The sequence below is a fragment of the Eumetopias jubatus genome, unplaced genomic scaffold (assembly GCF_037043125.1).
Source record: "Eumetopias jubatus isolate StellerSeaLion01/CBP00866 unplaced genomic scaffold, mEumJub1_p1.0 scaffold_2, whole genome shotgun sequence".
In the NCBI taxonomy this organism is placed as follows: domain Eukaryota; kingdom Metazoa; phylum Chordata; class Mammalia; order Carnivora; family Otariidae; genus Eumetopias; species Eumetopias jubatus.
In genome coordinates, this window is record NW_028274808.1 from 77,497,503 (window position 1) to 77,522,105 (window position 24,603).

Sequence of the window (24,603 nt, forward strand, 5' to 3'; positions counted from 1 at the left end):
GGAGAAAGTACTGTGCTGAGGCCCCAGTGGAGACTGACACACAATAGGAAGGGTTAGTACTATATGTAACTGGTTATTGTGGAGTGAGGCTATAGAGGATGTGTTGATATTTGTATGTAGCAGGTGGGATGTGTGAGGGGGAGACTGAGAATATGCTCTGAAAAACTGGAACTTGGAGTACCCAGAGCAATGAGAAAAGGTGTCTGTTCTCCCAACGCTCCAATCACTGAGGGGTTGGTCACTGAGGCATGTCCACTAAAACTGCAGCAGGTGACTGGTGTCAGCCTCCTGATTATATGAAGTGACCTGAAGAAGAAATAAAAAATGGGAAGAACCAAAACCAGTAAAGCAGAGACATGTAAACGATATTTTTAAACAATCTGATATGATAGAAACGTATGTATTAAGATGACGTAATGGGGGAGGGTAGGGACGGGGGTGGGGTGGGCTTGAGTGAGCTCTGGGAAGCGCCACCACATGGCACACCACAGGGCACACAATGCACCACCCTGGGGACACAGCCGCAGGAGTGGAGGTCCGAGGTGGGGGGAGGGAGGGAGGGAGGGGGCGAAGGAAAGAGGGCTATGCTGGGGGCGGGGCTTGGTCAGACCGGAAGCTGAAGGCGCCCAACGCCCAGGTGGTCGGTGGTGCTGTCTAACAGAGCGTTAGGACTCCCTGGTGAGTGCGCCCCTGTTGCAGGAGGGTTTGGGCGAGAGTTGGGGGCGTGGGGTGGTTTGGGGTCATATGATTAGGTTTTTAATACTTAAATTCGATAGAGTGGGTATACTTTTCAGGCAGCATTTATATGGGAAAAATTATATTTACAAAACTCACATTTTAAACAAAAGGATGTGCAGAAAAAGTCTGGAGTTAATCCAGAGTGATAGAAAATCAGAATTTTGAGCAGACGTCTCGCACAGCCGAAATGTTGGGCATCTAGGATGCTGCAGGTTCCAGGAGGGGCCTCACCGCCTCGTGCACAGTGCGATCGTGTCACTGTGTTGTGGTCCCGAACAAATTTTCCACAGTGCCTTTTTTGAATTGAGGCCTTGCCTAAAACTGTGCTATGAGAGAGTGTTGAAGGAAATAGTGAAATAGCAGAGCAACGCAGAAAAGCAATTAAATGGAAAAGAAGATGTTACTTCCTACAAAGCCAACAGTTTTTTTTTTTTTAAAACAAATTGTGAATGATGTTTAGTGATCAGAAAGATGTTTTGAACATCTAAATTCTAAGTGATACTTTGATAATTATGAAGAGGCAGTTTTACCGCATTCGTTTCTTTTTAAGAAGGTGACAGCATTGTGCCAAAAGCCCTAGCTAGGACTGGCACACACAGAGGAAGGGTTAGTGTTGTCTGTAACTGGTTATTGTGGAGCCAGAACATAGTAGTTGTGTAGGTGTGTATAGTGGGTGAGGTGTGTGAGGTGGGACACACATAGGGATTTTCTCATTTAAAAATAATACAGTCTGGTGAGCATTTGTGCAACACAGCTTTCAATTTTAGGAATGGACTACGGATGTTAAGTAGGAGGTGCTTTTAGTAATTTATTTAATCCTTACCACAGAGAGATGAATTAATTTGCCAACGTCACACAGCTAGTTAATGGTAGAACCAGACTTTGAGCCCAAGAAACCTAGCTCCAGTGTTTGTGCTCTTAACCACAACTCTATGTAGTTTCTACAGAACACTTTACTTTCACAAGGGTCTTATTTTAAACACTTAAAAGAGACAACAGCCCCGATAGTGGCTTTCACTTGATCTTAGCCAAAAGGCCGAGAAGCGATCGACAGTGGTTTTCAATCTCAAGAATCCAGTATTGGAAGAAGAAATCTGTGTAGGATGTCCTTGTTTTCTCTCCCTCACCAGTCCCATCCCTTTCGAATCAAATCCCCTTTCGAATCAAAACCTTTTAGGGGTAGAACTTCCAAAAAGCTTGGTCATGTTTAAGCAGAGGGGACCTGTGTGCAGCTTCTTGATGATTATCAGCATGTTCATTGCCATTTTTTTTTTTGAAGGCAGTAGATCTATAGACGTAGTAAGGTCTAAAGAATAAATATTTTAGGCTTTGCAGGCCATATGGTCTCTGTCACAAGGACTCGGCTTTGCTGTTGTTGGGTGAAAGCAGCCCTAGACAATACATAAATGAATGGGGCATGGCTGTGTTCCAAGAAAACTGGTTACAAAAACAGGTGGCCAGCTGGACTTGGCTTGTGAGCCAGACTGTGGTTTGCCAACCCCTGATCTAGATCTTTGAGTAATTTCTGTATCATTTTTCTGAATAATAGTTAAGGTATATCAACTGCATGCTCTGTGTCAGGCACTGGGCAAACACGTTAACATGTGGACTCATTCAATACTCACACTAACTCTATGATGTAAGTACTTTTAAAATCCTGTTTTACAGATAAGGAAATCAAAATATACAGAGTTCAAGTTACTCACGTATCTCACAGGCAGAGCTGGGGCGTCAGAGACTTTGCTGTGAAATACATTCTATTAATAGGTCAAAATGAGGTTATTGTTTTGTAAAGTGTGCCAGTATTATTTTATTTGGATTTCATTATTCATTCTGATACACTTGGAAACTTATCTGTTACCGTTCCAGTAATCCATATTGCCTTTTGAGATCTGGTCTGCAGTTTTTGCTTGTGGGCTTGACATTTCTATCCTGCACCTTTAAATTTAAATAAAAATCCTGATTGCCCATTTTGCATTTGATGCCTAGCATGTAGTCATTCATATTTATATAAGGCTTACGAAACCCTATCTGTTTAGGGCTGTGAACATAAAAGATCTAATGACTTTGAAGAACACTTAAGAGCAGTATCCAAATATTTAGGGATAAGTGCTTTTGGAAACACTCGACAAAACTATAGTGGAAGCTGCGGAGGCAAGATTACTTCTCTCTGCAAAAAAGGACCAAAGACAAAAGGCCATCCTGGGAACTTGAGGTTTTCTTTTTTCTTTTTTTTCTTTTCAAGTATGCACGTGCCAGCTGAGAAAGCTGGAACAGATCAAATAGAAGGGTGTAATTCCAGGGGCACAACTGACTCCTTTGTGAGAATCTTTGGTCTTTCACCAAAGCATAGTGGCTCTAAATCTGACGTCTGGTGAATCTTACAGACATAATGATATCTTTAAGCAAGCAGGCGCTAGAAATCATCAGGAAATAATATTTATATGCAATAAGATATATGTTCTTTTGAATGTAGTGTTTTAACTTGATAAAAAAAAAGGAAAATTTACCATACACTAGAAAATGTATCTAAAAGGAATAGTCATTCTATTTAGAGTGCAGGGCACTCATGAGAATGTCAGAGTAAAACTTTTTTCATGGTAGTTATTTTTTTAACTGCGGAAAAATTTAAACAAAGGCCTCAAGGAATACAACAAACCATGTTATTTTTGTGCCAAACATTCTTGGTTTTAGCCTTTAAGTAGTATCTCTGTTTTCCAGTAAAAACAAAAACTAAAGCCCAGAATATAGAACCCTGCTTAAGGCTTCGTAATAGAGCAGGACAGAGGTGCTGACTGAATCTAGGTTTCTTAAGTGTTTTTTAGCTTCTTAATACAGCTGGACTGAGCAAATAGCTGATAGAGAAAATTAAGTCAGTTTAGGTGGAAGTTTCTGGCAGTTTTCCCCCTTGTTATTTTTTTTAATTCAATTAGAATAAATAACATTATGGAAATTTGCTGAGCATTATAACTATTTCTGTTTTTGAATGTGTACTGAAGTTAGATTATCCTTTTCTCTTTATAGCCTAAATTATATTTCACTGCAGAAATTGACATTAGATAAAGAAGTCACTTTTGCGCTCTGTAATTAGGTCACTAATATGAATACAATTCTTGTGAACATCAAAATAATCAGAGAATGTGAGGGATGAAGGGGACTTTAGAGACCATCTAGTGTGCAAGGTTTCTTTCTTAGCTTCAACAAGAGTAGCATTTTGGACTGGATGGTTTTTTGTTTGGGGAAGTACAGTCTTGTGCTTTGTAGGGCATTTACCAGTACCCCTAGTCGCTATCCACTTAAATGCTATCCACTTAAAAAAGTCCATCCGCCCTCCACCCCTCCACCCAGTTTCAACTGTGACAATAAAAAATTCTCAATATTGCCAAAGCTACCTGAGGGTGGGGGAGTGGCAAAATAATGTCTTACTGATGTTTTCTGAGTTAAGAAACTTTTCCTCATTTACCTAGTTAGTATTATAGCTAGGTCTAGTGTGCCAGAGGTAAGAGAAAACAAAGAATGCAGTTATGGATATAATTTAAAGCCTGGCATTAAATAGAATTGACAGACGGAAAACTTTTATTTAGTAAATCTATTCTTGCTTTTATGGTTCTTTCTATTATGTTTAGTTCTTGTTTCTAGGACCTTCAGATTTTGCTGTCGATCAATGGTATGCAAAGTCACTGAACACACTGTTTAATTCAGCTTTAGTTTTTTTTTTTTTTTTGGCAGCAAGACTTTCTCAATGAAGGAAGCAGTGTGTTGATTTACACTCTAGTGCAAGCTCCTATCTCCTCACTATGCTATAGCAAAGAGTTCACAGACAAGCACCAGTCTATAGTCCCCTGTTTGATAGTGCTGATATAGATGATCAGGGCCTCTAAGGGGGCTCCCTATCCAGGCCCCACTTCTTACCTTGAAGCTTTGTTCTCTGCCTGGCATATTCACAAAGCACATCACATTATTAACTAATTTGATTACTACTAAATTGATTACAGGCAAATGACTCCTTGTTAATTCTCTAAAAATTTGTATTTGCATCTTTATGAGAATGTTTAGGAAGAGAGATGTTTTGAGAGAGGTAAGTCTCTTGGTGGCATCACTGATTCTTTCAGAAATTGATTATTTCCATAAATATTTATAAATTCCATACACACACACACACACATATATCAGAGAGAGAGAGAGAGAGAGAAAGGGTGAGAAGGGAGGTAGTCAGGCAAAAGGGGTGGGAGTACTGCCAGCAAGAGTGTTTAGGTGGAGAGAAGAGTGTGTGCAGATTAGAAGGCAGGATGGAATATGGTACATTCCAGAATGGGAAGACGTTTCCTGAAGCTGAGGCTAGAGTTCAAGGGGGGAAATGAGGCCTTGGAAGAGTAACAGAAGGCAGATGGTGGAGAGCTTGTAAGCTAAATTAAGTAGTTTGGATTTTATCACAAGGACAATGGAAAGCCAGGGATGATTTAATAGAGACTTAACAAAGAATATCTATCAGAAAGCTGTTTCCATGATCCAAAGTTTTCCAGTTTTTTTTGTTGCTTTCATCTTAGAACTGGTCTTAAAAGTGACCTAGTAAAGAAGAACTAAATCATAATTATAAAGATATCAAAGAAGTTATTTTCTAACTGTATGAGTGTTTGTGGACTGATGCCAAACTAAACAGTGATCAACATCAGATCGCAATTTTGCACAGCTACAAGAGGATATTTGGTTCAGGACCTAACAGCCAGGAAAAAGATCTAGAAATGTGACCAGATCTTTTAGGCAGGAGAGAAAAGCAATGGTTTCTAAATTCAACTTAGAAAGCTAGTGGCCACAATAATTTCTATTAGCATTTGAATAAATAACCTTAGCCCTAACTAGAGCATGCACATTTGGAAAACAGTCACACTTTTGGAGAAAGCTGCTGTCAGTTCAGTTTTTGTTCTGCTCATGGAACAATCTGTTCCTGTTATGGTGCCCTGCTACCTCGATGAAATAGAGAGATTGCAAGCTGTACAATTGGGAAACAACAAAGTCAAGCTGTCCTGACTTTTCTGGTTTAGCCTTTGAATTGTCAACTGAGCTATAAACTGGGACATGTTTCACACAGGAGGAGGCCCATACTCCTAACCCCCAAATGTAGAATGCTTATTACTTTTCCTGATTTAATTAAACATATGATTGTTCTATGCAATATGAAGAGAGTATGGCCGTTGAATCGGAGGATGACTAAAATAGTATCATGGTGCTCTTTGAAGTAAAACCAGTTTATGTAGCAGAGTGGGGTCTGGCAATAACTCCTGTCATTTTTCAGCTTTAAAGAGTAAGTCTAACTGCTTCCTTTTGTACTTCATGTAGATGACCAAGACAATGAGAACATTATTAATAGTAAATTCTAGTTAGTAATTTTCTCTGAAGCTATTGGACAAAATTCTTTTCATATCATGAGCTAATAAACAGGAATCTAGTATATTATGCAGGCTGCCTCTCAGACTTTGAAAGCCAGGAAGTTTTTTATTATATGTTAGAAAAAATACCATTTTCAGGATTATTTTGGGACATGTATGTGGTAAAAGTACCATTCAAAATGTTTTAAAATAAATGTTAAATATTTGGCACAATATTTTGAGATGCTTAGTTAAACACAAGGACTTCTGTGAGTTTTTGCATTAAAATATCAAATTCTTTTCAAATGGAGGTTTGAGGAAAATTATTTTGGTCATATTGGCTTTGGTAATAATTCCATTCATTCAGTGTGCTTTATTTCCTGCCTATTTATTTATTTGTTTGATTGAGAGAGAGCGAGCATGCACGTGTGGGGTGGGGGGGAAGGGCAGAGGAGGAGAGAGAGAGAATCTTAGGCAGGCTCCATACCCAGCGTGGAGCCCCAGATGGAGCTCGATCTGATGACCCTGAGATCATGACCTGAGCCAAAATCAAGAGTCGGACGTTTAACCGACCGAGCCATCCAGATGCCCCTATTTTCTGCCCTTTTAAATACTAATTTTGATTCTGAAAAAATTAAAAAAAATGTGTGATAAAGAGATTTTTTTCTTTTACTCAAAAAATGAAAAATCTTAGTAATTTTCAAATTAGTTTTGCATTCCAAGTATGGGTTTACATTAAAAAAGATCTTTCAAAACCTGTATGTTTTGTTTTTCTTTTTTTTGTGGGGGTTAGCAGGTAATTGTTAAGCTATGACTGGAACTTTAAGCAATATTATCATTCTGTCTACATGATTCTTGAAAATAATAGGGGAAATTTCTTCGCTGGGAACAGAACAAGATGTTGTAAGTATAAAAGTTGCAGGGTGAAAATATTATAATGCCATACTTAAAAACTATGTTAAAATAGGAGTGGAGGAATTGGCTATGGTAGAGACATGTCTTTAGAGATTGACAGATGGCTTAGAAGAGAGCACTGGGGAAATCAAAGACTTCTTTTTTAGTGGATAGTGGGTGTCTAGAACTAGCTATGTTTTCAGAGGGAAGAGGAGTAAGAGTTGGATATGAAGGGGATATTTTTTCACTCTCACCTCTGTGGATACTCTCCGTATCTTTCCAGCTGTTTCCTTTTAAGAGGAAAATTTCTAATTATCATTTTTTGGCTCCATAACAGTGATGCACACTAAATATGAACAGTTTAGGCAGACTAATAGTAGTTAGGGAATCCAGTAAATTGTTTTCCCCAAACTGAGATATTTGGGCAGTCTTCTTTTGATTTCTGTTACTGTGGTGAGTTAGTAATATTGATTCTCAGACTCTGTCATTATTAAGCATTTCTCCATATAGTTAAGTCGAAGTATTTTTTTAAAGATTTGTTTATTTATTTAGAGAGAGCGTGTGGGGATGGGGAGGGGCAGAAGGAGAGAAGGAATCTCAAGCAGACTCCCTGCTGAGCGCTGAGCCCAACGTGGGGCTCAATCTCAGGACCCTGAGATCATGAGCTGAAATCAAGAGTTGGATGCTTAACCAATTGAGCCCCTCCATATAGTTAAATCTAATTACTTTTTAAAATTTTTGTTTAAGATTTCCCCCAATGAAGTTTTTTTTTTTTTAGATTTAAAAAAATTTTCTTAAGTAATCTGTACACTCAATGTGGGGCTCGAACTCATGACCCTGAGATCAAGAGTCATACACTCTTCTGACTGAGCCAGCCAGGTGCCCCACCCACAGTAAAGATTTTCATGTCTTTTTTCCTTCTCTCTCTGTTCTCTCCCAATTTCTCAAGCTTGTCACAGTTTTTAATGTGTAGTGTGTGCAGTGAGTGCTGAACTAGCCACATCTGCACTTTGAACATGATTTTTACCCTTCCTAGACCCTTCTTTACTCATCTGGAAAATAAGGAGATGAACTAAAGCAGTGTGTGTATCTCAGTGGGGATTATCATAAATCAGGTTTTGTGCAGGCAGACTCTGAGAGGGAGACTTGAGTGCACAAGATTTATTGGTAGATGTTTGCAAAAGATACTCCTAAGATGAAGTTAGGATGGCGGGATGGGGCAGAGGGAGAAGCTAAGTTGCAGCAGGATAGCCAACTGAAGTCTAAGCCAATCCTACAGGGAGCCACAGGGAAAGAAAGGCCCTATGGAATTGTCCCAAGTGGAAGCAGGCCTTTGCATGCCTTTATCTGCCAAATATCACCTATGGGTTCCACCTGGGAGGTGCAGGAACCTTGAGCAATGCTCAATGAGGATCATAGCTGTGAACCATAAGCAGGCAATATTCCCAGCCACTGGGAGATTGGCCTTGAAGAGAAGTTCTGGGCAGAATACCAGCTTCTACTACTAGTACTTTGGGCAGAACAATTCTTTGTTAAGTACAAATAGCCCAGGCATTGCAGACATGTAGCATCCCCGGCCCCACCCACCAGGACTATCAAACATTCTCCACATTTCCAAACAACCCCTGGGACCCTGGTTGAGGATCATAGGAGATCACTAGGCTGAAGCATTGCTCAGTCTACTGTGGATCTAACATTGTTGCTTCTGGACGAGTGAGTATATTTTGGATGAGAGTACCACCTGATCAAAGTTAGAAAAGATCTGGCAAAAGAATGAGGGTGTTATGACTCAAATAATGCTGTGCTGAGCCTAGTTGAATGTAAATAGTTCTGGGGAATTACCAGCTCAAAGGCAGGAAGATTTTAGAGAGTGTTGCTATGTGTTGCTCTGTGGAGTGGTTGGGCCAATTTATATTCTCCCTAGCATTCTAGCAGTCATATACTTTTACTATTTTCTCTCTATTAACTTGAATCTCTGTAAATTTCATTGTAGACAGAGTCCAGCAAGATAGGTAAGGAAGTGGCAAGATAGGAAGGAAGCTTGTGTACCACAAGATGAGCTACTGTGTCTGTTTTATCCAGGTTTCACTAATGCTTCCAAGATCCCCTCTGATGACATGAGGAGAGCCAGGCAGAGGGCAGCGGGAGAATTGCTGGGCCCCGTATCAATAATTAATGTTTAAGAAAAACCAGAACACTTAAAAGAGATAAAGATTTATGGGGAAGAAAATGGAAATGTTTTAAATATTCACTGTACAATTCAAACTCTCTTGATGGTAAACCTTTATTAGATCAGTTTATTTATTTATTTATTTATTTATTTATTTATTTATTTATTTATATTTTATTTATTTATTTGACAGAGAGAGATACAGTGAGAGAGGGAACACAAGCAGGGGGGAGTGGGAGAGGGAGGAGCAGGCTTTCCGTGGAGCAGGGAGCCGATGTGGGGCTCCATCCCAGGACGTTGGGATCATGACCTGAGCCGAAGGCAGACGCTTAACCACTGAGCCACCCAGGCGCCCCTATTAGATTGGTTTAGTTTAGATTAATAGGTTTGATTAGTTCAATGCTATCTTTTAATATCTATTTTGAGTTCAAAAAGAAATATCTGTAGCTAGCCTCATCTTGTTCCCAAGGGGCCAGCTGGTACTGGGTTTGGCAGCTTCTTTGGAGAAAGACTCAATGAGTGTGGAGACTAAAATAACAAATTTGTTTTGATATTGAGTGATTCCAGAACATGATTTGAGACTTTAAAAATTAATTGCAGAGGTATCCAGCTATTATCTGTGAACAGAAAAACCTATTGTCTTCCACATTTACACAAAGTTCTTGATGTGGTCCATTTCAGGATCCTTTATTTTTCCCCTGTTTATTTTTGTTTTCTGTAATTATAGTTTATCCAGTAAATAATTAATTTGCCCTCATATTTTAGTGTGGCAGTAGATAATGACACTTTTCTACATTGGTAGAACATGAGTCAGCCCATCAACAGCATATGGTGGAGACCAACATTGAGTTACCCATGTCACTTGAAAATCAAGTTGATGTGTGAAGAAACTTATAATTTTACTTTGGAGAAAACCTAAAATTGTAAGGGCTAGGTTAAGTATTTTGTATTAACTGTATCCCTTGACTTTACATTTTTAAAAGTGACTAATCAATTATCCTAAATGCAAAAAAATACTAGGAAGGTAGGTGTATTTTGCTATAATAGCAAAAAAACCCCAGTATTCTGCTATAAAAACAGATTGGTTTTCTGTAATTGTTTATGGGTCTATTAAAATAGGTTGATATTTTAATCTAGGTTCTTTCATTGTAAGAAATTTAATTATTACAAGGGCAAAACACATTTATTAAAGACAAATCAGGAACTATGGAAACAAAAGGAAGAAAACAAAAAATATTCATAATCCAACTATTTATAGACAACCATGCTTATATAAACCTTGGTTTACATTCTTCCAAGCTCTTTTCTTCTTTTTTGTTTGCACCATTCCAGACTTTTAAAAAATGCATTTTAGTTACATATAAAATATATTATGTTATTAATAATTATTTCCTAGCCTACTTTAATCAAGTATGTCATGAACATATTTCTAAATTTGGATCCACTTTATTCTATTAAAAAATTTTTTTTTAAAAATTTTTTATTGTATAAAATTTTTATTTATTTGTTACAGAGAGAGAGAGCATGAGCACAAGCAGGGGGAGTGGCAGGCAGAGCAGGCAGAGGGAGAAGCAGACTCCCTGCTGAGCAGGGAGCCCGATGCGGGGCTCGATCCCAGGACTGAGATCATGACCTGAGCCGAAGGCAGATGCTTAACCGACTGAGCCACCCAGGCATCCCTGGATCCACTTTATTTTTCCAAACAAATGAATAACATTTCATACTATGGAAACACTATAATTTGACCAATAAATTGAGGGCCATTTATGTTGTTTTAAATATGCCATTGTTTGGCAGAGCATGATGACGATAATTAACAAAACTGTATTATATACTTGAAAAAATTTTTTTTAAGATTTATTTATTTATTTGAGAGAGTGAGAATGAGAGAGACAGAGAGATTACATGAGAGGGGGGAGAAACCGGCTCCTCGCTGAGCAGGAAGCCCGATGCAGGACTCGATCCCAGGACTCCAGGATCATGACCTGGGCCGAAGGCAGTCGCTTAACCAACTGAGTCACCCAGGAAAATTTTTTAAAGAATAGATCTTAAAATGTTGTCACCACACGCACACATACAGAGAATCATAATTATGTAAAGGAATAGAGATGGAGATATTAACTAATCTTATTGTGGTAATAATTTTGCAATATATACATGTAGCTAATCATCATATTGAACATCTCAAACTTACATATGTGATATGTCAATATCTCAGTAAAGCTGACAACAAATTAAATTAAATTTAAAAAGCCATTGTAATTCTTCAGGAATATCTTTGTATATAATTCATTGAATGCTTGTTAGATTAGTTCCTTAGAAACATTCCTAGCAGAATTGCCACATTCGAAGGCATGCACATTTTTGAATTTGATACAGATTGCCAGATTTCTTTCCAGAAAGGTTGTACCAATTTATACGCCCGTTATCAGTCTATAACGTTCCCCACAAACACTGTGCATTGACAGTTGTATTGAGTTTTTACAGATAGGTGATTATCAGATTGTTGTTTTAATCATTATCTTTCAATCATTAGTGAGATTGAATATCTTTTCTTATAGTTTTTGGTCATTTGCTTTTCTTGCATGAATTGTTTATGTCTTTTAATTTTTAAACTGTAGTGTTCATCTTTTTAAATAGATTTAAAGTACTCTATTGGTTAAAGATATTAACGTTTTGTCATGTGTACTACAATATTTTCCCCAATATTTTCTATTTTTTAATTTTGTTTATGATGTATTTTTTTTCTTTTTTTTAAAAAGACTTTATTTGAGAGAGAACGAGAGAGAGAGCATGAGCAGAGAGAGGGAGAAGCCGACTCCCTGCTGAGCAGAGAGCCTGATGTGGGGCTTAATCCCAGGACCCTGAGCCGAAGGCAGACACTTAACTGACTGAGCCACCCAGGCACACTATGGTGTATTTTCTTGAACAGAAATTGTAATTTTTACATGTAAAAAATTTTTTTTTAGAGAGGGAGAGAGAGAGGGAGTGGGGGGGGCTGGGGGAGAGGGAGAGGGAGAGAGAGAATCTTAAGCAGGCTCCACACCCAGCATGGAACCTGATGCAGGGCTGGATCTTACAACCCTGAAATCATGACCTGAACTGAAATCAATAGTCGGTGCTTAACCTACTGAGCCATCCAGGAACCCCTCTCTACATGTAAAATCTTTTAATATTTTCCTTTATGATTTCTCAATTTCAGTTCATGCTTAGAAAGAACAGTGTCAAATAAAAATATTGTAGTTTCTATTATTTAAAATTTTTTTCTAAGATTTTTTTTTAAGTAATTTCTACACTCAACTTGGGGTCCAGACCTATAACCCAAAGATCGAGTTGCATGATCCGCTGACTGAGCCAGCCAGGTGCCCCCATGTTGTAGTTTTTAAAATATGCTATTGGATTTAACACATAAAACTTTATTGCTTCTGGAATTTATTTTTGTGTATTATGGTGTGAGGTAGTATTTCTTTTTTTTCTAAATAGAGGATAATTGTCACAATTATAATTGGGGTTTTATAATTCATTCTTTCCCACTTATTTGAAATTATCCTTTTGTCTTCCACTTAGTTCTCCAATATATCTAGATTTTCTGTTCTCCTTCATTTATATTCTTACAATAGAATAAGAGAAGATTTGATTATTTCTATTTCTTATGAGAATGAGGCTAGTGCTTCATCATTAAGAATATTTGTTTTTGTGTTTATTTGAAAATGTTTTGATCATGTTGAAGGAATTTCTGTCTTTAATAAAATCTTTAAACAGTATATCATTGTGGATGTCAATTTTTTTTTCAAATGCATTTTTCAGGATCTATTAGAACGACCCAATTATTGTTCTTATTTAGTCTTGCACTATAATGATTTTTATCGATAGATAGCCTACTGTTGAACCTTTTTTGCACTCAGTATAAAAACTAAATGTTTTAATGTTATTCGTAAGTAAGTCGCTGGATATAAATTTTTAATATTTTACATAAAAGGCTTGCATTTATATTTCTAAGCAAAACTGACACATTGTTTTCTGCCTTTGTCATCTTTTTGTCAGGTTTTGATACCAAGTTTTTTTTTTAGGATTTTATTTATTTATTTGAGAGAGAGAGAGCGTGAGCAGGGTGGAGGGATAGAGGGAGAGGGAGAAGCAGACTCCCTGCTGAGCAGGGAGCCCGATGTGGGGCTTGAGCCCAGGACCCTGGGATCATGACCTGAGCCGAAGGCAGATGCTTAACAGACTGAGCCACCCAGCGCCCTGCCCCCCCACCACAAGTTTATGCCTGACTCAGAAAATACATTTACATACCTTTTTTCTTTCTTTTTTTTTCTTCTATGCCTTGAAATTTTTGAAATAATATCTTAATTGTATCTTCCTTGAAAAATTGAAATAATTTTGAATCTAGATATGTGACAATTTCCTCATCTTTTCCCCATGGTTTTAGGTTTTTTTTTTTTTTTTTTCTCCTTTATGTGGTCAATTTTAGGAGTGTGCATTTTCCTGTAAGAATATCCCCAGGTTTTCAAATTTTTAGCATGGTATTGTTCAAAGTAGCCTCTTACACTTTTTTTCAAAACCTTTGCGTTTCTGATTCCTTCCCTTTCTGGGTCAGCAGACAGCACGTTAATAGGTAAGAGTATGCACATAGGGGCCACACGGCCTAGACTTGAATCCTAGCTTCACTGTTTATAAGCTGTGTGACCTCAGGTCAATTACTTTATTTCTCCTGCCTCTCCAACTATAAAATGGAGAGAAAAGTGGTTCCTACCTCATAGGGTTGTGGTGAAGATGAAATGAGGCAATGTATGTGAAAAGTGCTTAGAACAGTGGCATTTATAAATACTCCACAAATGTTTATATTATTATTATTACTTGTCCCTAATTTTGTGGATATTCCCTTTCTCCCTTAAAAATATTAGGCCAGCTGGTGGTTTATCTGTTACATCTGTTTTGTCTTATTGTCTTCCATTATATGCTCTACCCTGATGTCCTCTCATTTTTGTCCTTTTACCATATATATCTTTATAAATTACTGCAAATGTAATAAAATATTTGATAGGTATAGTTTAAGATGCTTAAAAATTTGATAATAAATACTTATTGCATTTGGAGAAGTTTATAAAGATATACACAGAATATGTTTGCAGCAGGTATACTTAGGAGATCATAGATGCCATGCCAGTATTCTCGTGCAGAATCCCAGATGCCAGAGTCCAGACTGTGAGGGAATCCTCTGGCTGGACAATTTTAAGGAGGTAGAGAACTCTACTTGACCTGACAAAGTCTATCCATCTCCTGTCCCTTCTGCCAAGTCTGCCACTGCTGTTGAATAGCACTTAGGGGTGCCCATTATGCCTAGAGGAGAGGGTCTACCACCACTCAGCAGAAGGCCAAGGTGAGGCAAGCTCAGAGGAAGCCTTCTGATATGACTCATCCCAGTGCATTTTCTCCACCTCGACTTTCTGCAAACTGGGAGGTTTTAGGCCTGGACTCTTTTTTTTTTTTTACCATAATAATTTATTTAACCAATCTATTTTCTTTGGACATTGCAATTTTTTTGTATGTCTATTTTTTTTAAGTTATGTTATTCTTGATGGCATTTGCAGTGCTCCTGAGGACAGAACTTGGTCATCAGATCCATAGAGCTCTATATCTATTTTCCTCCTTCCACTCCAATGCCTCTATTTTGCCAGTTTCCCTCATGTTTGTCCCAAAAGAATTTCCTATCCAAGGGCTTGCCAATTTTGAAAAGGCCTTCTGTCTCCAGGAAAGATCCTGTTATTGCGATAGAACCACAAATTCTATTTTATTGCAATAATACACAAATTGCCGAATTACAAAAGAAGCCACAATGATTCCCTCTTTTTTATCTGCTAGTCAGTGCAATGCTAAGTAGATTATATACACTAACCATATTGGGCCTGGGCTCTGATGTCATTTATAGTGATCTTGAGTCACCCAGAGCAGTGTGCCTTCCTCTGGGACAGGGTAGATAATGGTGGGGTTTTCTTTCCCTTTTTGCTAATTTTCTGCAGACCCTACATGTCTATCATACCAAGGAATAGGGCTGTTTGGCAAAGTAGGAGTTATGGTCTCTTTTATAAAAAACTTTCCTTATCAGCAGAAATTATTGTCTTGGGACATCTAAACAGAAATTTCTTACCTTATCTGAGACACTGTAGAATGAGAGTGGAGATAGTGGGGCAGAGAAAGAGAAAAAAAAAACCCCAACAATGTAAGGATGTGTTATTAAGGTTGCTGCTATAGACAGAGGAGGTAGTCTTCCATCTGAACCTCTGAGAAGGTTGCAGAGTGCTTCTCGAATTATCTACCTTAAGAACAGGAGACTGGAGCAGAATCCATGGGCTTCCATTATCCACTGGTTGAGAGTTGACGTCCAGGAAGTTGACTCCTCTCCACTCATCAGTGTGTCTGAATCCTCCTGTTCAGAGGAAACTGTCTGCACCTTCTCACTCTGCTTTTGCTTCTGGTTTTCTAATTCATACCCAAGTGTATTTAGTTCCTGATTTCTGGGCTTTGCCTTGAGTTTTCCAGCCCTTGTGGTTTCTCGTCCTGCTGATGTGAAAATTGACTTCTTCAGTTTTAATTCTTTGCACTCTCAGATATTATGGGAAAAGAACAAAAACAAAAATAATTTCAGATATTGTCTCGGTGTTGTATACTTGCTTTGGCCATCTCACTTATTCAAGCTTGACTCTCCTGAAACCTAATTCTGCTGTTCATCTTTGCTTCCTTGTGAAAACTTTGGTCTTCTCCCACAGCCCTGCTTGGAGAATCAGATGCTGACCCAGTGAGGGAGGGTAAGGTGCCAAAGGGAAGGTGTGTCTAGAAGGATGGTTAGTCCCACCTTTCAAGCTCTTAATGGGAAGCCAGCGTTCAGGACTCATTATGGATAAAACCCAGTGTATGCCCATTGATGCTTACTCTGGGCTTGCTTTTGTTTCTGGTACATCTCTACGATCCATGCCTCCAATTTGCTGCCTGTAACCTCGGCAAGTTCTTAAATTTTTTTGATCTTTAGTTCCTGCAGCTGTAAAATGAGAATTCTAATAGGTAGTGATAAAAACACCTTAACTGGATTGTTATGTCTGGCATATTAGCTTCTAGTGTTAGAATCCTGAGTTTTCCAATAGACTCATTTCCCACCCAGCAGTCAGAAGAGCTCCAAACCAACAGAGTTGCTGTCTGGGCTCTCATCAAAACTCAGGGCCAGCAAGGCATGTGGAACCCAATATGCTGGCTCCTGCCCACCTTCTGTCTTTGCTTTTTGTCTTCTGACACAGAGACCCCTAATTAACTTTGTAGAGAGTTAATAACGCCGTACACTTTCTTATATAACACATGTTTCAGACTACTTACATATATTGGCCCATATAATCCTTCTGAAAGATAGATTTTATAATCTCTATTTTATAGCTTAAAACCAAAACCAAAATCAAAATTAAAACAAAACAAACAAACAAAAAACCAAACAACAGCAAAAACCAGTGGCTCTGAGTGATTACCAGCTAGCCTAAAGTTATGCATCCAGCAAGAATTCCAATCAGGATTCCAATTCAGGCTTTCAATTTTAAGCAACTCTTCAAATAGTGTGCTTCTCCATCATTTTATCCTCTGGATATTTGGTCTGTTGTTCTAAGACAAAAAGCAAACAAAACAGAACAAAACAAAAACCTCTTTATTTAAATACTTAAAAAAATCTCATCATTTCTATTCTCTCTCATTCTAAGCTTGGAAGCCAAGGTGCAAGTTTGGTAAATATATTACCTTGACTTGTTGCCCAGTGTTGTAACAACTTATTCCCTGTTTCCTCCATCTTGTATTCTTGAAGGGATTTGCTATACTTTTGATTAATCTCTGAAAAGCCTAGAAAGGTATCAGCCTCTCTTAACCACTTTCCCTGTCTTGGAAACATTTGTGGCAGCCAGGCCTTTCTCCACTTGTGGAGATCAAAATAAAACTGCTTATAGAATGGAATGCTTGAAAGCTTCTCTGATTTTATTTCAATCTTGATGACATTCCTGCTTGCTTTATTACCAGTTTGGTGTGGGGAATTCAACTAAAAGAAATTGCCAGATGTAAGAGATATAGTTATTGCTGAAAAAGTGAAAGTTTGGGGGCTTCTGCATTTGGACTAACTCAAATTTCTAGCCAGCCTTTCATTTTCAGGAAAATTCCAAGGCATTTAAGTCCTGCTTTTCTGCAGCTTTCTTATCCACTGTTCTATTTTTCAGGTATCAGATGTTTATGGTTTCTATACTGAGTTCTAATGTAAAAAAGAAATCAGATGAACACATGCATATTTTTTATTCAGAAGTCCCAAAATCCTGAAATCTTTTTTAGAGTGTGCCCAGTGTGACATAATAGTGAAAAGTTACAAGTCAGTGTTGGTGAATTATGACCAAGGTCATGGAAAACACATTGCTTTTTCTAGTGGTTGCATGATTATCAGGTCTCTGATGATAAATCTGCATCCACTGGAAATGCAGTTAACTTACCTTGGTGATTTTGATTTATTAGCCTTGCAATGGACAAGGTTGCCCATTTGTTAGTGCTTGTTTTATATTTGAATAGCTTGGAAGCATATAAATTTGAGGCATAGCTTAAAGTTTGTCTAGTATTTTCATATTTTAGAGGAAGCATCTGATCAGAGGACTTCAACTTCTGTTATTTCTATTGTGACGCTATTCAGTTTTTAATATAGTGAGGACATTGGATTTGCAATTTAGAACATCTTTCTCTGTGATCAATGCTGAAGTTTCTAAGAACTGTCAGAACTCTAATAAAAACATGAAAGTTATAGATGAACAATCAACTTCATTTGGCGAGTAAAAGTTAAATGGTTTAAAGGGAGGACCTTGAAAAACTAGTGATTGGTAAGATGTATTCTATTTGAACTTCTCTGAGCTTTTGTTAAAAACAGACATAAGTGTAAGGGCTTTTATTAAAAATTATACTTAATTTTAATTATACAGAAGAATCATCTAGCATTAGTTTGGAAAGGCATAAAGAAGATTCTCTGTGACTAGAGTGAGAACTTACGGTATGGGCTTTGAGTGCCAAAATGTAGAATAAATTCCAGGGTTAACCTGACCATAGAAGGAGTTATGTGTCAGCCCGAGTTCTCCTTTCTCCTTCCTTATTGCAGCCTGAGGCATAACACCTAATAGGAGCTTTTGAGTGTTAGTCCTTGTAGCTGGGTTTCTCAGCCTCCACAGAACAGTCATTTGGGGCTGGATAATTATGGGGGGCAGGGGAGTTGTCCTATGCATGTATGGATAGGTAGCTGTGTAGATGTCAGTAGCCCTACACCCAGTTGTGATAACCAACAATGTTGCAGGAAAGAGAAAATCCCGGGACTCCAGGATCATGACCTGAGCCGAAGGCAGTCGCTTAACCAACTGAGCCACCCAGGCGCCCTAAATACTGAAGTTTTAATCATCATGGACAACTGTAATTTTATACTGTTACATGATGTTAAATATTTTAAGAAATGAAAAATAAGGAGTGTTTGTCCTTCAGTTAACTTTTATTGATTCTTTTAAATCTTGTTGAAATCTTGTTGAAAGTGGAGTTTTCCTTCTGTGAGGCATTTTACTCTTTTCTGTGGTCAGATTTGGTATTCTTCACCAAGGAAGTTAGCCTGTATTCTTGTCTGGAACAGAAGGGCTCATCTTGATATAAGTAGTTCTATAGTAGCAGCCAGTTATCATCTAGTACATCACAAGGAAATATTCTGATTCTAGAGTTCTTTGGGTGTCTAATGAAGACAGACATATGGGAGAAGTAGGAAATAACCACAGGGTTGTCAGGATCTAGAAAACTATCTCAATTATTCATGACTTATTTGGAATTGGTTTTAAAAATTTTAAACAAAAATTTTAAAGTTGGATAGTTACAGATTAAAAGAAGAATAAAGGAAGAATATAGGGATTGGGTACTATCAAGCAACTGAGATCATTATCACTTTGGGGCAGTGTTTCTATAAGTTTCATTGGAGCTAAGGCAAAAGGTAAGTAGTTAAGCAGTATCAATTGGGGTAAGTAGTATTAATTTTTTTTTTTTAAAAGCTTCTCAATTCTGCAAGGTACTTTTTTTTTTTTGTCATGGAATTTGTCCGAAGAAATACATTTTTTTTAGGATTTGACAAAATTATATTGATAGAATCTTTTGCTTAGAGGTGTTGAGATTTATTAACAGTGTTTTCTGTTTTATAATATGGAAAAATGTTGTCAATTAGCTCTCAGAGTTTGTAGCCTTGTGAGCTGATTCACTAGTTTGGGGTACTTAAAAATTTTCACTTAAAAGTTGAAGAATTTTGCCAGATTAAATACATTTAGTGTTAATGCTGAGCTGTTACAACCGTTGTCAGCAGAGACCAACACTCCTTTGAGAAAATAAAATTATGTCATTTTTCAAAGAATAGGACACTATTGTTTTTGTCACTTTCCTTTAAAAGTCAGTTCCATCACTAAACAATCCATGTCCTAATATATAGGATCTATGTGAGCATTATACATTTTTTTTTTTTTTTACTATTGATGGTCTCTGTCCATTGGATCTAATGTTAATGATAGACCAAAGAGATAGATCAGAGAAATCATTTAGAGAAATTATTCCCAAATGTTCCTAAGTGAAGTGGAACAGAGGTGAATAGTGATTGTTAGAATAACCAGAGTAACCATTCCAGACCTCTGGTTGGTATTTGTGATTTGCTATGAAAAAAATCTGTCCTGGAGTTCTGAAAATGTACTAAAAAATGTAATGTTTACACTTTTGAAGTGATAAAGTATAAAAACATCACTTTGTCCATCTTTAGTAATTTACCCTATCGACCTAAGGTAATTAGCTTGATATAGAGACCGGGTGGTTCTTCTGGAACAGGTTGTGAATATAGTTGTGGTGATAAGAGATCATTGTTTTCTAGAACTGTTTCCAGGACAGCATAGCCAATTATATGTTTTCAAGGGGAGGAAGTTATAGGCTTCTACTATGACTTATAATAGGGAAATATCAACATAAATTATTTTGGAGTGAAATTACGTGATCAATATCTGATGGAAATTTGCTTTTCAATATTTCCTTTTGGAATGTCTTGCAGTTTTTAAACATAATTCTCTGTATTTGAGAAGTTTGGGTAGTGTGCAAAAGGTTTTATTCTGATGAGCACTAAAGAACTTAGGACCCAGCCTCTGTTTGATTTTCTGTATCTTAAGCTTATCCAGAGAGTCTCCTGTTTATTTTTAGAAATATGAAGGAATTCAGAAGATTCTTTTCAACTGCCTCAAACAATTTAGGCAACTCCTTCATGAAGCCCTGGATCCCAGCATGTTCCTAATGAATCGCAGATTTCCAGTTTTAGGGATGTTTGTAATGAAGCTTTGGGGTTCTAAATGGGTCAGAGCAGATTTCGTACTTTGTCAAGTTATGAGAAAATCTAGGAGGCAATCTGTGCTAAAGACTCCGGAATAATAATTTTGCCACCTGCTGGTTTTTGTTTTTCTAGGGAGAGAAGAACATTATTGTGGACTAACCAATGAAAGTTCTTTAAATATTGAGAGTTCTCAATATTCCTTATTGAGAGATGGGTCAGTTTGTTCCAGCTCAGTATAAAGATGAGTCAAATAAGATTCTAATAACTTAAGTGAAAACTGTTCTATTCGGCTTAGATATTTGATATTCTGCTTAGATCTAGATTTGTTTTCTACTTAAAATTAAATGTGGAGAAACTGCCCTAGAGAGCAGCCAGCATCCAGCTCAATTCTTTCTTGAATTTCAATTGGTCTGGTTGGAGAGATGAAAAATTCTTAAATTACTTTGTTGATGATTTTCTCTCCTCTGTTTTGTCTTCCTCGAAATCCTGCTTTATAGTCGTTTGCCCTCCTAGACTGGTCTCCTACCTTTTGTATCTTCTCTCTCTCTCTCTCTCTCTTTTTCACATCTTCTTATCCTTTTGATCTTTCTGGGAAAAAAAATTTCACTCCAATTTTATATTCTAACCCTTATACTGATTTTTAAATCATGCTTTTTAGTTTCTAATAGTTCTTATGGCTGTTCTTTGAATGTTTCTTATTTGTGACATTTTGATCTCTTGTTGCACGGATGAGATATTTTGACTTCTTGCTCTGATTTTTTAAAAAAGTTTTTTTTTTTTCCCTGAATAACCTCTGTGTCCTACAGGTTGCTTCTTAAATAAGATGTTTGTTTTGGTCTGTCTTCCCTAAATAGGGGACTGAAAAGCTTCTTGGAAGCTCCAAGCATTTTAGTAATGTCAAATTTAACTTTTACTGTGGGAGACAGGAGTGGGTCATTGGTTGGGTTGATCTAACTCCCTAGAGAAATCAATCTCCTTTCTGGAGGGAAAAGTTCTAACTGTCAGCCATCTGGGGAAAGGGGCTGTGGGGGTGGAAGGAAGATATCTCAGCACCTTGTATGTATATGTACAGTTACTTAATCTCCTTGTTTTCAGTAAGTTTCCCATGTCCTCAGTTGCTTGGGATTTCCCCGATTTAAAGACCTTCTGTTTTTTTTTTTAATTTAATTTTATTATGTTATGTTCATCACCACACATTACATCATTAGTTTTTGAGGTAGTGTTCCATGATTCATTGTTTGCATATAACACCCAGTGCTCAATTTAGTACGTGCCCTCTTTAATACCCATCACCAGGCTAAGCCATCCCCCCAGCCCCCTCCCCTCTAGAACCCTCAGTTTGTTTCTCAGAGTCCATAGTCTCTCATGGTTCATCTCCCCCTCCAATTTCCCCCCCTTCATTTTTCCCTTCCTGCTATCTTCCTTTTTTTTTTTTTAATATATAACGTATTACTTGTTTCAGAGGTACGTGAGCACTGTGAATTGTGTAAGACTGTTGAATCAAAGACCTTCTGTTTTACGCTTTTCAAGCTTCAGTGGGAGGGGTGAGGGGCATTACTCAGTAGAGTGGAGTAGGGGAAGACATGGAGGTATCTAACCACTTTTCAAATTGCTTTGATCCTAGGTTTCCACCTGCCTCCCCCACTTTACTCTCAGTTCTAGAAAAGCTGGTGCTACCAGTTGCTGAACATTTTGGGGAATCTGTTGTATAACTAGTTAGTTCTTGACTTCTCCCACTGCCAGTTAAGATTGAGCTCTCTTGGGTCTGGTAATTTAATTACTGCTCGTGAACCTGCTTTCTACCTTCCAAAACTTAGCTGCTATTGTTTTCTCTCCTGTTCTTCCCTATCTTTATTGGTTCATGTCTTAAAAAAACAGGACAAATTAGATACGTTTGTTAAATATGCTATCTTGCCCTGGAACACTCTATTCAATTGGATAGGAAGCTTTCAGAAGGTAGATCTTAAATTAATGGTGCACAGGGTTTGGGGTAGAAAGTTTACTTAGAGGAATTTACTTTTTGAGCTGAAAGTAAAAAAAATATCAGTTAAAATTTTCTTGTTCGGGGTATAGTTATTGGAACTATCTCTTTCTCGGGTGGTAGTTTTTTATCCAGCCAACTGTGTGAATTTTGAATATTAAGACAAACATAATATTTTTATGCGGTGAAAAAGTTCACCAAGGAATAGGTATATGTATAGCCTGACATTTCTTCAGAAAGGATCTTGAACCCAGAGATATTAATGCAGTTGACTCATGGTGAGGGTCAAGTTGATTTTTACAACTGTTACAACAAGTAAAATGCTAAAGACCTTTATCATGACCACAGAGGTCTGTGTTGTCACCTTGTTGTGGAGGAGGGCAAAATTTATAATTAGCCAGAGCGGAGGATCATCTTCAATTTACATATATCAAACTGAAGGAGAAAAGGAAACAGTTTCTTCTCTTTGTATTTTATACCTGGGATAAGGCAGGAAAAAAAAAAATACACTGTCAAATAAAGCAAAAAGGGAGTTGTAATTACTTCTAACCTATTTTGTCACAATAAAGATATGTTAGCATTTTTATTATCAGTGTTATTCCAAATTGTTTAGGCAATATTTAGCTAAATTTCAAGAGGATACTCTGTAAATAATATTTGGGAAATGGTAATTTTTACCATCACTTGAGAGTGTGTGTGTGTGTGTGTGTGTGCGCGCGCGCGCGCACGCGTGTGTGTAGATGATCTAGAAGGTAGGATAGATGAGGTGAGAGCCTGAACTTTACCTTGAAGTTTGTAGAGGCTCCTCTGCCATTATATTCTCATTTGTGTCTCCGTAATATGTGGTTATATCATATATTTCTGGTGCTCACTCTCATCCTCCAATTAAAAGTTAAAAAAACATGGGATTAATCTAAAAAGAGTATCTGTAGGGTCATTTCCACATGACAGAGGATTTGACCTTTGTCACAGTGATATTTGGTGTTTAAGGATGGCTCTTGGGAATTTGACTCCAAGTTAAAAGAAGCATTTATATTTCTCAGTTCACCCGGAGGAGTAATAAACCATACCTCAACTTCTGAAGTCTGTTTCAAAGTCAAATGTCTTCCTTTGAGAGTACTTTGCTGCTCACTTTTAAAACTGGAAAAGGGCATTTCAGTCAATGCTTTATTCTCCCCAGTCAGGAACTGAGGCTGAGTTAGGTGGCCACCAACAGGGGTAATTTAAGGGACCCTCAGAAGGCCCTTCTATCAAAACATATCTCCCTGGAAGAAACCTATATATTTCCCCCTACTTTTTTGAACTGTTTCTAATTCTGTCTATTACAGATTTACTTAGATTTCAGTCTCCCTTTTTTTTTTTTAAATAAAAATGTCCCTGGGAGGGTTGAGTAGTCTATTAATCAATCATTCGTAATTCAGTGTGGATTAGTTTAATTAAGTTGCTTTTCTCTAGTTAATGGAAGTTTTGATGGGGGTCAGAAAGAGAGAAGAAGGAAGTAATTGAGTCTCTGGGGTTCTTCAGTGTAAGGCAGTCCTGAGCAGAGGGCACTAACGTGGGCTCACTTGACATCTCAAGGGCAGCATGAGGGCGTGGATAACTGGGACTGGGAAGGTGAGCCCCAGGAGCTGGGAGATGAGTTAAGAAAGACAAATGGGACAATGACAAAGACAGGCTTTGAACTTTGAAATATTGTGGGCCAGAATCATTCTCTATAATACAGGCCTTTAAGTTAATGTTATTGGATACTATGGAGGAATGATGGCTTTGTATTTTTGCTTGGAATTTGTGTTAATGTTTTGTGTAATGTATGTCTTAATATTTGGGGGAAAGAGACTGTAGACTCTTAAAAAACAGACAAGCTGTATTAGATGCCATGAAACATATATGGTGCTTATTATGTTTTATTTATTAAATGTTTAATTTATAAGCAAACAAATGTTTAATTCAATTAAACATTATTCATTAAACTTCCATTAACTAGAGGAAAGCAATTTAATTAAACTCTTTTTTATTTTAAACTTAAGGAAATAAATAATCAGGGTTATCAGACTAACTGTTGTCAAAAGCA